This window comes from Taudactylus pleione, unplaced genomic scaffold (genome assembly GCF_031769625.1).
Source record: "Taudactylus pleione unplaced genomic scaffold, aTauple2 ptg000316l, whole genome shotgun sequence".
NCBI lineage: Eukaryota > Metazoa > Chordata > Amphibia > Anura > Myobatrachidae > Taudactylus > Taudactylus pleione.
Genome location: NW_028284717.1, coordinates 11100276 through 11114037, shown reverse-complemented (window position 1 = coordinate 11114037; position 13762 = coordinate 11100276). Strand labels below are relative to the sequence as shown.

At 48.9% G+C, this 13762-nt stretch overlaps 1 long non-coding RNA gene across 1 annotated transcript in view; it reads left to right on the top strand.

The window, feature by feature from the left end:
• Positions 1-3301: 3301 nt before the first annotated feature.
• The window catches only part of LOC148510572 (uncharacterized), a 267554-nt gene continuing 257093 nt past the window's right edge, over positions 3302-13762 (top strand). Inside the window, exon 1 of the long non-coding RNA XR_015869397.1 lies at positions 3302-3365. This is a non-coding gene — a long non-coding RNA (uncharacterized LOC148510572). The remainder of the gene's footprint in view (positions 3366-13762) is intronic.

Sequence of the window (13762 nt, the reverse complement as noted above, 5' to 3'; positions counted from 1 at the left end):
TAAGTGCGTACAAACATACAGCGGTAATCACAGATCCTCCGATAAGCGACCATCTGAGTAACCCTATGGTTGTGCAGAAAGACTGCAGGAACTGAGACACTAGCCCCATGTTTTTTTGCATAAGGTATCGCAGGAGACACACCCCAAAACTGGTCGTGTCACGCCTGTGTTTTTGCCGCCACTTCCTGTAACCATCCCCAAGCGGTTCCTGAATGTCAATCACTTTGCAAAGAATTAGAAGGTATCTTGGCGCGTGGGCGGTGCGGCCAATAATCGCTCAATTACGTAAATATCACTATTGTGTCCACATCTGAATCAGACCCATTGTCCATAGCTCTGATTGGAATTTCTGCGATGATCTGTCTATCGCTCCCCTGTTTGTTCCTAAGGTTTGTTCATCAGGTCAGTAGAGTCAGCTATTGATCTCTAAAGGTCAAAGGCAAATTAGGTTACACAATCCATTAACCGCTTTCGTAGTATAAAGATGTCTCCTTTAACAGCTGGAGTACTTTCAGAGCTGACATTGGGCCTGATTCAGACCCACTCGCGAGCGGCTGTCCGCTCGCAAGTGGGTCGATGGTGTGCACTGCGCATGCGCACGACGGAGGGAGCTCCGTCGTGCGCATGCGCGAGACGCGACGAGCGAAGGACTTTCCTTCGCTCGTTGTGTCTGATCAAAGGGGGCGTGCTGTCGATGTTGATTGACAGCACGCCCCCTTTGGTGGGCGTGCCGGGGGCGTGCCTCCCAGACAGGGGCGTTCCAAAGGGAACGCCTACCGTCAGAAGCCGGCCCACTGACATCACTAGTGATGTCAGTGGGAGTGATTTTGGCTCTGATAGAGCCAAAATCACTCCGGGCCTTGCGGTTGAGAAACTCAACCGCAGGCTCCGGCTCGCAGTGGCGATGGTCGCGATGGTCAAGACCATCGCGACCATCACCCTGCACGCTCGTATAGGCTGTGGGTGGTGACCCACAGCTATACGAGCGTCCAGGAGGACGCTCCATAATTATGGAGGACGGCCCTCATTCAGAGTGTGCGCTCTGCTCAGAGCGTCCGGCTCTGAATGAGGGCCATTATGTTTAATGAAACTTTTCTCTCTTGTCGGGGTAAAGTGATGAACAGGTTATTACTCTTGTGTCATGAGAAACATACAAAGGAAGATAGCTTTCTCTGTTGTCTTTCAAGTATAGAACACTGTCATTACACAAGTGGCCACTTGGGGGTAGCAGAATCTCGTTATCTGAACTGCAGTGGTAATATCATATCCCACTATGAACAATAGTAACTGCTGTCCAGTGTTTGCACATTTGGGTTTTTTGTCCCATTTTTCCTTTTTTTGCAGCAGTATTTCCACTTTTGGATTTTCCCCCATTCCGTTTTTTTTATTTTTTTATTTTTACTGCAATTAGTGTTATTAGCTCTAATGTTATGTAATTACAGGAAAAAAAACTGGTAGAGACAAGGAAATCTGAACATTTGAAAGTGGAAACACTGCTGATATCCTCGGTATGTAGTTAATTGATTATCAGGAATAGACTGAGTTGTGCTTTGTGTAAATGTCTTGGAATCTCTATAGTGCAGAGACAGGATCTTATATTATCAAGTTCCATATTGATATAATGTCCAATGGTGCAATGCCATATCCCCCAACATTTTGGCTTATTAGTTCAGGACCCCTGTGCACGCTGAAGGCCATGCCCCCGGGAGGATGCCGTTTTGGGGGCAGGACCACATGTAAAGCTCCACATGGAGGTCCCCCCACCAGGCCACATAAAGACAGGGGCAAGCACTTGCACATAGACATAAACAGCATACCCACACTAATACATTAACACATAGATACACAGTATACACACTAACATGTATACACAATCAATAACACATACATACAAACACTAAAACAGTACACATACATACTTACACTTGATGCAGCAGTTGCTGCTGGTACAAGTTGCAAAAGGACCAGGGCACCTCCCCGATTCATTAGGCCACAGTTCACGGGGATATGGGGTGGGGCTTGTTTATTGGCTCCGCCCCAATGCGGCCAGTGTAGGGGGGGAATAAGTGTGTCAGGGGGTCATGTGCTAGTATGAAGCCGGCCCCTCTCCCCTTTAGAAAGGTGATGCAGCAGCACTGACTGTGCTGTTGCATGCAGTAGGACAACTGCGACTGGAGAGCTTCCATCCGGGAACAAGTGCCGCTGGCACCTGTTCTCAGCAGGGTCACATCTAGTCTGTGTGGGGGGCCCCTCTGTGTGTGGAGGCCCCGGGACGACCACCCCCTATCACCCCTCCCCCCTAAATCTGGCCCTGGCCGGCACTGCTGCCCTGCAAATCAGAGCAGGGCAGCGGCGAAGATGGTGTGTCCCCCAACCTTCCGTGGGACACTGCGGCATGCAGGTGGGACAGTCCCTGAAAAGCAGGACTGCCCCGCTAAAATCAGGATGTGTAGGAGATGTGCAATGCTGCTGTGCAATATTACTTGTAGAGTGACCCCTTATTCATACTTGCCTACTTTTGTAGTTTCCTCTCTGGGAGAAGCCCAGAGAGTAGAAGCAGGTGAGCAGTTATGTGGGGCTAGGTCGGACTATTCACGTCATTATTATTATTATCATATAACTGGGCACCTATTTCCCGCCCCCTCCTCACGTACCACGTATTCTCCCCATTCTGCCCACTTCACTAGAAATTGTGCGGGATGTTGGAGATCTGCCTGCTCTTCTGCGGGTGCTGGGGACTACCTGAACAATTGCGAGCACCCCGCAGGTTCCTGGGGAGTAGGCTAGTATGAGTATTTGTCCAGGGTCTCACATTACAGAAGTCTGTCAGTGATAGCAGCCTGCAATTCACAATCAGGCCGCATCTCACAGTGTCTGCAACAGCAGAAGTCCATTATTATTTCTTCTGATAACCAGGTTAGGGTGAGAGGTCCACTCACCCATCATTCACTCACTGGCAGGGCCGGTTCTATGGTTACGCATGGTACGCGGCCGCGTAAGGCGCCACGTAGTGAAGGGCGCCGCGGCCGCGACCATGCAGAATTACCGCGGTGCAGACTGTGTCTCTGTGACACAGCTGCACCGCGCGTGTAGCGCTGACCGGACGGAGTTCGGTCAGCGCTACACAGTGCCAAACACACAGCCACCGGAGCCGGCAACTGTGTGTTTGTTTCAGCAGCTGATGAGAGTCTGTCAGACTCTCATCGGCTGCTGTAGCTCCCACTGCGGGAGCCATCTTCCGGCTCCCGCAGTGGGTAATGGGAGAGACGTCGTCATGACGACGTCTCTCCCATAATGCAAAGCGGCCCAGGAGAATGGTCAGGAGTAGCGGATATCGGCGGCGGGAGCAGGAGCGGGGGGTTCAGGTAAGTGGGTTTATTTTGTTTTGTTTTTTATAACGTGTGTCTCTACTGGGGGGGGCTACAAGGGGGGATTACTACTGGGGGCACTTGAAGGGGGGATTACTACTGGGGGCACATGAAAGGGGGATTACTACTGGGGGCACAGGAAGGGGGGATTACTACTGGGGGCACATGAAGGGGGGATTACTACTGGGGGCACAGGAAGGGGGATTACTACTGGGGGCACATGAAGGGGGGATTACTACTTGGGGCACAGGAAGGGGGATTACTACTGGGGCACTTGAAGGGGGGATTACTACTGGGGGTACTTGAAGGGGGGATTACTATTGGGGGCACTACTACTGGGGGTACTTGAAGGGGGGCTACTACTGGGGGCACTTGAAGGGAGGATTACTACTGGGGGGGACTACTACTGGGGGCACTACATGGGGGGGAAACCTCCACTGGGGGCACAACAATGGGGGGACTACTACAAGGAGGGACTTCTAGGGGCACTACAAGAGGGGGGACTACTACTGGGGGCACTGTATAAGCTTACTAATGGGGGCACAAGGGGCACTGCACAGGGGGGACCACTACCGCGGGCACTGCATAGGGGGGCGCCAAAAAACCTACTCGCTTACCAAAAAATTTGGGCTAGGGCCGGCCCTGCTCACTGGCAACACATGACGCGCAGTAGCCATCTCCACCTTACACTTACTGCAGGATCCCTTTCTTAGCTCTCCTATTCCCCTTTTTCAATTGGGTAACAAGCGATACTATTACATTACATGGAGGGACTGTTATCTGTGTTTTATACACATATATGTTCTATAATACTGTTGGGCTAAAATGTAATAAGCCCTATGTTGTGTGGCAAAACGGGTTGGGTATGAAATACCGACGTCTTACAAGCCTGACGAGAGAAGCCCGACAGATGTAACTATCTTTAACTCTCCCCTCTCCCCCCCTAACCCAACCTTGGGGGTGCCTAACCCTAAGACTCGGGGGGTGGTGCCTAACCCTAAGTCTCCTCTGTGGTGCCTAACCCTAACCTCCCCCAGGTGGTGCCAAACCCTAACCCCCCCTTCCCCTAGCCTATACATAACCTTCCCGAAGTGGTGCCTAACCCTAAGTCCCCCCAGGAGTGCCTAAACCTAACCCTCCCCCCCACGGCTAACACATTGTGACGCCCGGCTAACCTACGTTTGGTATGCCGGGCGTCAGGATTTCGACATGGGGCTAATGATAGGCGTCGGTATCTAGACGCCTATCTTTAGTCCCATGGCGGGCTTTCAGTGTCGGGATTCTGGCGGTCGGCATTTCGACCGCCGGCATCCTGACTACATCCTGGCAAAACAAGTATCTCAACCATGACACATGTGTTGTATTTAAACCTCTATATTTTCTTGCATTTGAATCTGTGCAGGTTTTGTATGTACTCCCCATCACTGCATTACACTCTGTGTCATGGTCTTAAAATTCATTAAGCCTTAGATTATGTGGTAAAACAGAAATCTTAGCTATGAAATACATGTATTTAACTTAAACTTAATATTTTCTTGCATTGGATTCTGTGCTGGTTTATATGTACTCAAGGTTACTGCTTTATAATCTGTACTATGTGAAAGCACTGGATTCTGTCCAGGGGGAAAATTTACTGAAGTTCGATTTGGTATTTGATTTTCTGAATCTATAAAGTCGACTGAAATCGAATTTAAATCGAACTGTAAAAACCCTTAACAAATCCCTCATTTACTAATTTTCGATTTTGCATTTGATTTTCAAATCTAATTCGATTTTGGCCAATTTTAAGAAGGGATTTTCAGGGGTATTCAATATGGGTGCGATAACATCGTTTTTGCGTTAATATCGGAGGTATGACGTCATTATCGCAGGTTTGACTTTTAGACCGTATTCAATTTCAAAGACTTATCGCAGTTTTGAAAAGTCTTTGATAAAAAACGGGGATAACTTTTCATCCATTGTCGAAAAAAAGTGCAGAATTGGGGTTTAGGGGTGCAGGCTTTAAAAAAATAGCATGCACCCCTGGGAATGACATTTAAAAAAGAACTGTGTCAAATAAAAGTCAATAAAAAATTGGGGACACCCCAAAATATTAATTTAAAAATTGGGGTGAAAATAAAAAAAATTGGAAAAAATTGTTTAACAATAGGGAAATAGGTTCAGGGAAATTCTGCATGTATGCGGCAGATGTTTTCTAGAATAGAATTATAGCGGCAGGTGCACAAATGCAGAATTTTTAAAAACTTACTTTAGGGACTTAAAAATATGCTAGTACCCATTTTCATGTACCCCAAATTTGATGGGACCACTTAAAAAAATGAAAATAATAACCTAAGTGCTCTTCTGCATCACTTATTCAATGTCGGGAAAAAACACCTGCTGCGGCTATTTAAATCCCCGACTTTCAATTGAAGGCTAAAACGGGGGTACCCATAGTGATCCCCCATGTTTTTACTACTTTAGGGGGTTCATACAATTTTTTAAGGAAAAATTCGTAACTTTACGCAAATCCAACTTCGGAGTTTCCCGTTTTCGCTAATTTTATATTGAATACGGGGATAAGCGGGAGCGCGCACCATACTTTAACGCAGAAAAAAACTCCGATATGAAACATTAACTTCGACAGTGAAGTTAACGTTTCATATTGAATACCCCTCTTTGTGTTCAGTTTATGAAATCTCTTCCAAACTCAAACCTCAAATCCCCATTAAAATCGAATGCAAAATCGAACTCAACTTCCTCATTACTTCCTATTGGGCCAAATGTATCACATGCACACTAATTAAAAGGAGAAAATATTGGAAACACTTGTGCACACTTTAGAAAAGTGAAAGTGATTTATAATTTCTTCATATAATATATATATATGCTTATATGTGTATATATATATATATATATATATATATATATATATATACATATACACACATTTATATGGATATAATCTCACCCGATTACCGGACTCCTGCTCCGCTCTAACGTGCAGAGCAGAGCCCTTAGCCGGCCCCAGTGATCAGCTGTGTGGTCTAAACAGACCACACGCTGATACACTGCAAATTTTTAATATAAAAATAGTAAAAAAAAAAAATTAACTTACCTGAATCCAGGGACCGGAGTTTGGGGCTCCGGTGATGTCCTCCCTCCAGTCAGCTGGTCTCCCATACTGCACTGCTGCCCGGTCATCAGGTGACCGGGTCCCAGTGCAGTATGGGATGTCAGCTGACCAGAGTCATGGAGGACATCACCGGAGCCCGGATCATGCAGGTAAGTGCAATTAAGGGAGTGGCGGTCGCAGGGGGGGGTCGTGGGGGGGTCCGTGAATGCGGGGGGCGGGGCTTAGCATCGGGGGGTAATATCAGTGGACGGTCAGCGCATGAGCGGGCACTTGTCACTGTTTTTTTTGTGAAAATACCGTGATAAGGCTGCAGCGGGGATTCGCAGGGACAGAGGTTTATTGCAAACTCTGTCCCTGCAAGAGATTTTTAGTAAATCCCTGTTATATTGCCTATATTGTCGGTAATATCACACTACAATCTGCATTCCCAATACGGATTGTAGTAAATAGAGCCCTATGGGAGAACATTGATGTTTTGCCTATGTGCGATTTTGAATGAAATTCCATTTTGAGGGCCTGATTCAGACCCACTCACAAGCACTGAGCGCTCGGAAGCGTTTCGATGTTGCCCAAGTGCGCATGCGCCAAGCCGTCGTTATGGGTCTCGCACCAAAGGGGACGTGCTGTCGATGGTGATTGACAGCACACCCCCTTTGGTGGGCGTGCCAGGGGCGTGGCTGCCCAGACGGAGGTGTTCCCATGGGAATGCCTACCGTCTGGGTCCGGCCCCACTGACATCACTAGTGATGTCAGTGGGAGTGCTTTTGGCTCTGATAGAGCCAAAAGCACTCCAGGGCTTGCGGCAGCGAGACCCTACCGCAAGGGTCTTGTCGCAAGCCCAATGGTCGCGATGGTCTTGACCATCGCGACCATCATTTTGGCCGCTCGCTATAGCTGTGGGTGGTCACCCACAGCTATGCGAGCGGCCAGGAGGCCGCTCCAAACAGTAAGAGGGACGGCCCTGATTCACAGCGAGCACTCTGTCAGAGCGTCCGGCTCTGAATCAGGGCCTCTGTTCGATTTTGGCTTTAGCAAATCTCCAATATCAAAATTGAATGGCAAATCGAACCAAAATCAAATGGCAAATCGAACAGAATCCAAAATCGATCTTTAGTAAATATACCCCCAGATGTTGTATGTACTCACTGTTACTACACTAAACTTTGTTATGTTGGGATTTCACTAAATAAGCCGAATGTTGTCTGGCATAACAGACATCTCAATCATGACACGCATGTGTTGTATTTAAACTAGAGATGAGCGGTTCGGATTCTGTGGAATCCGAACCGCTCCGAACATTGGGGATCCGAGTCCACCCGAACCCTGTTCGGGTGTTCACCGCCTGACTCGGATCCCCGTTCGGGGCCGAACGGCGGCCGCCTGATGTCGGATTCTCACTAGAGAATCCAACATCAGGTCTCCTCGCGTGTAGGGCAGAGCGCAGTGATAGCGCTCTGCCCTACACAGACACAGACACACAGCCGCCAGCGGCAGCTGTGTGTTTGTTACAGCAGCCAATGAGAGTCACAGACTCTCATTGGCTGCTGCACGGAGGGAGCCGGCTGGAGCTCACACATGAGCTCCGTCTTCCGGCTCCCTCCTCAGCGTGTGACAGAGCGGACGGCGCGGGAGCGGGGAATCAGGTAAGTTTTATTTTTTTTATTTTTTTACTTGTCAAAGGTCCGGGGGCGCTACTGGGGGGGGGTATACTACTTGGGGGGCCATACTACAGAGGGGCCTGCTACTGGGGGGGGGCTATACTACTGGGGGGGGTCTGCACTACTGGGGGGGGTCTGCTACTGGGGGGGGCAATACTACTGGGGGGGCCATACTACAGAGGGGCCTGCTACTGGGGGGGGCTATACTACTGGGGGGGGGTCTGCTACTGGGGGGGCCATACTACTGGGGGGGATCTGCACTATTGGGGGGCCATACTACAGAGGGGCCTGCTACTGGGGCAGCCTACTACTGGGGGAGCCATACTACTGGGGGGGCATACTACTGGGTGGCATGCTAATGGGGGGCATACTACTGGGGGGGCCTGCTAATGGGGGGCATACTACTGGGGGGGCCTGCTAATGGGGGGCATACTACTGGGGGGCATTCTACTGGGGGCACTGCATAGTGGACCCTACTACTAAAGGGACTGCATAGGGGGCACCACTGCTGGGGGACATTGTGTAAGGGACACCGCTACTGTGGGCATTGTGTAAAAGGGTCACTACTGTGGGCATTGTGTAAAAGGGGCACTACTGTGTGTCGTAACATAAATAAGAGACACTACTTTATGGTGTAATGTGAATCAGGCCCTATGTGCGGTGTAATGCTAATAAGATTGTGCACTGGGACTCCTAGGGCCGTAGCCCACTTTGTAAACAAGTACTATGACTCTGCTGGCCGTACCCCACTGGGTGGGTGCCCTACTTTTCATTTCTGCCACTGCTGTGTGGCAATGTGTCATAGATGTGCTTTATACTGTGGTGTCTGTGTCGTTGTGCCGCTGCTTTGTCGCTTAGTAACCAGTCAGCTCACTGCAACCTTTGGCCAATAATGTTGAAAACAATATTATAAGCTGTGATATGGTCTAAATTGACTGGAAATTAATGTTATTGAGGTTAATAATACTCTAGGAAGAAAAAAAAGACCAATTTATGTGATTTTAGCTTTTTTTGTCAATTTTTGTAAAAAAATCCAAATCCAAATCCAAAGCCAGTCACCGCAGTTTGGCAAATCCAAATCCAAATCCAAAGCCGGACGACGAATTAGAACCAAATCCAAATCCAAATCCGGCAAAAATGGTCCGGCACACATCCCTAATTTAAACCTCTTCCGCATTAGACCATGTGCAGGCTTTGTATGTATTCACTGTTACTGCATTATTCTCTGTGTCCTGTGAAAGCATTTGACACATCAGCAGGATCGCATATGTACTTTATTCCAATCGTTTTGAACACTTTTACATAGGATTCTCTGCAGGTCATACTGTAATCAATTATTAGCCATTGTCTGGAAGGATACATTAGTAGGCACAGACCGTACTGTTTGGACCTGGATAGGTCTTATGTGTAGTAACTGACATACTGATACAGTGTCGGACTGGTGCATGAAGTGCCCACCAGGGGAATGCAGTCATAGGGGCTCACTAAGGGGTTTGGCCACTCTCCGAAAGGGGTGTGGCTAACCTCTGGAGAGGAGTGGCCAGCCATTATAGTAGCGTCATAGTATATTATATAAACAAAAAGTGGATTAGCACGTGATGCTGATGTTTACAGTTCAGCGATTACTTGATACCGCGTATGCATGTAAATTTCAGAAAACCCGTACTGTGCATGCGTAACCCTGAGTGAGCGCTCAAAGGTGCTACTGCAATCTGGACAAATTCCCAATTTAAAAGTAAAAATGTTTGAACTTGACATTAATGCTGGGTACACACTAAATTATGTGTACCCAGCACGATGTATTGTGCATCGGAATCCGCGGGGGTGCCGGCATCGGCTAGTGCATACACACTGGCCGATGCCAGGAGCGATGGAGCGACAGCAGGGGCCATGCTGCATTTGGCAGCGACATAGCTGGTACAGACTGGCCAATGTTGACGATATGTCATCCGATCCGCCGGATCGTATGACATGTTGTCTAGTGTGTATGCGGCTTTAGAATGCTATAGGGGACACTGAGGGCTCTATTCATCATCACTTAATTTATACAAAAGCAGGTGAAAATTATTATTTTCACCTACTTATGTATAAATTGTCAGTGCTATTCATTATAAGGTAACGGAGGAGATGATATCACTGATATCTCCTGGTTACCACTCAATCCCAATCTGTCCCGCTGTCCCCAAACAATAGCATGGTGACCTAAACTCATCAAGCTCCAATAATAAAAATACAAAATTTTCGGAGCTTGACTGCGATAGTGATAGCTATAGGGGGCACTGAAAGATGTATATAGGACACAAGGGATAGAGAGGGGTTGATAGAGAATTTAAGAGACAAAAATCTCCTTGACTTTGAGAGTGTGATAGGGAACATAGAGGACACCAGGAGCGGTGCAGGATCACAGAGAAAGATATAGAGGACACAAATGTAGGGGAGACTAAAAAAGGTTTAGGAGACACAGAGAAGTATAGGGTACACTGAGAGACATATAAGAGACACAGCGAAGCATAGGACACAGGCATAGAGAGCACTGAGATACAGTATGTATAGGGGACACTGAAACATGTATAGGGGACACAGAGGTATAAGGGACACAGCAAAACATAAGGGATACAGGCATAGGGAACACTGAGATAGGTATAGAGGACACATAAGTATAGAGGACACAGAGAGGCATAGGGATACTGAGAGCAAGGCCGGCTCTAGGGGTGTTCGACCAGTGCGGTCGCACAGGGGCGCCACCTGTAGAGGGCGCACCCCTCCCCAGCATCCCGATTTCAGTACTGTCCCGCTGTTCCACCCGCAGGCCGAAGTGGCCCCCGGGTGGTCAAATCAGAAGGCTAGGGACACCCATTGCCGCAGCTGTGCGGCGGTGCCGGACCCCCGGAGTGTGAATGGATGCCGCGCACATGTACGCGGCATCCATTCACTGACGGGAGAGGGCTGGGGGAAGCCCAGCCAGTGACGGAGTGCTGGGATTTACCCCCAGCCTAACGCTATTTGGAGGTGTGCCATGCGGGCACGCCTCCAAATAACATCACATAGGAGGTGTGGCCTATGGTAATTAAGATGCGCGTGTAAGGGCGCCTTCTCAAGGGCCGGCACAGGGTGCTCCGACCCCTGGAGCTGGCCCTGACTGAGAGTATTATATTTATAGAAGTGAGTCTGGGGCCAATGATCAGTTACAAAAGGCTCAGTACTCTCTGTAGTCAGCCAGAACCACAGCCTCAGTCAGCCAGAAGAACCTGCAGCAACAGTCAGCTGGAAGAGCAGCCCCACAATGAATGAATAACTCCCATGAGGCTGTGTGCTGCTGATGAGCACCAGGGTCAGAGGAGCATGTGATGGAATCCTCCAATCATGGCTCAGCACATGCTCCTCTGACCCCTCTGCAGAGTCTCATGGGATTTATTCCCCAGTAGTGCAGTGCCCTAGTCCTCAGTAGCCCACCTGCCACCTGTAGCTGCTAGCCAGGTCAGTCAGACAGTACACACCCAGCCTCTGACCTGGCCCCTCAGTCACTGTGTGTGTCTCCTGTAGCAACCTGGGCTGAGTTCCTCCCCCGCTGCTGTCACCGCTGATTCTGGTCATTGGAATCTGTGATAATGGAGCCCGCAGCATGCAGCCCCTGCCGGGTCAGTCAGCAGCCTCTGATGACTGCCCGGCATGCAGCTGCTGTGTGCAGCCACTACAATGAACAGTCCTGGTGAGTTGGTGATTTTGTGCTAGGCTCTGCCCTCCCACGATGGAGGGCGTGGCTATGAATCACCAGGGCCCACCGGGGAATTCTCCAAATCCCCGGCAGTCCAGTCCGAGCCTGTACTGATATCATTTGTTTGAATTGTGCTGTGTACCAGAAATCATTATTGGGAGTCTGGGCCTGATTCCCTACTGATCTCAACTGCGATTGCAATAGCGATTACGCACGCAGTCTCACTGCTAATCCATTGCTTACACACATCCGTAATCTTTAGCAAGACGGCAAAACCATCGGTAACATCGAGTACCATCGCAGCCTCACACATACTTACACAAGCTCTGACTTCACTCAGAAATTGCTAACTTCATCGCACGCTGTGAGACCTCAAGCTGCGTAAGGCATCACAGTGGATAATTTATGCACGCCCCTGCAACAACGTTCAATCGCACTGGCATGCCTGCGTTACCCTGACCACCCCCATCACCTCTCCCCAATGGCACTTCCTGTCAATCACTCTGCGATGGGTCTGTGTAGTCACTGCGATCACAGTCGCGATTGCAGTGGCCGATTCCCGCATGCGCACTACGATGCATATGCATGCGCAGTACACAACAGTCGGCCCCGATTGCGTGCGTAATCGCAGTTGCGATCCTTAGTGAATCAGGCCTAGTGTTCCATTTATTTAACAGAAGTGTTTGGTCAAATTTCCGACCTGGTTTATGATAGATTTATCACCTGATTGAATTTATATAGGACTTCTGCATCCCAGATTGTTTGAAGACAGACAGCTGATGCCCATTTTTTCAGGTGGAAAATTGGGGATCGGGGTCACTGTATGTCAAAAGTTTTTTATTTTATATATTTGTATTTGACTTTTTTACTATAGCATTCGTTTACAGATTTTTTTTAATACATACCAATAAACGCTACGTTTTAGCTTCATTATATCGGGTACTCTCTTCACTTTGGCCTTTTACTCTCATGGGAGCACCTCCAGTGTTTGAATTTTCTTACCGTAGAGGGCTTTATTTTCTTAACACACTGGTTTAGGCCTATCCTCTCTGACACACATATATATCCTATGCTTCGGGTATCCTCTTTTCCCTTCCCTTGGGACAATAGACGTAGGAACTTGTAGACTTCATATTCAGTGAGAATAAGCTGTGAAATAGCTGGCAGCAGGTTGGCTACCACTGAAATATATCAATGAGCAAAGTACCACAAATGAATATGTAATTTTACTTACAGTTCTATGCTTAGGGGCGGGATGCATGAAGCATGGCATTCGGGAAGCGATGCATCCCGCCACCCTTCACATGAATGCTGGTGTTAGTTACGCCGTTATGCATGAAGAACACAGCAAAGGACTGCTCTCTTGGTAAGAGCTGTCCTTTGCGATGGAGGGACTTCCGGGTCTCTGGCATCCTTCTGTGCCATGCGCCGTGGGGGGTGCTGGGATGGATCCCATTGTTCCCTCTCACATAACTCTCTGATAGAAGCCTTAGGCTTCTATAGGGTAACGCCATCTGAAGACGGCATTAATCACCGCATCCGATCCCCCGGAATGCATCACATTCCAGGGGATGGGTACGGGTTGCCGGCGTTCAGGATCTCGGCAGTCAGAATTCCGATGCCGGCATCCCAACAGGGTTAGAATACTGAGTGTAATCACGTTTCAAAGTGAAACCCGTCATCGCCTCCCCTAGACTGCCCTCTTGTGCTCTGTAAGTGGGCGGCCATGGGGGTGTGATTGGGTGGATTGTGGGGGTGGTTACAGTGGGGAGGGGGAGTCTTGCCCACTTTCCTGGGTGGTCAGGAGCGCTACCCCATTTTTGGGAACCTCCTGGCCATTCCGGGAGAGTAGGCAAGTGTAGATGAAACGCACAGCCCCCCATCGGATATGCCACCGGCACCCCCC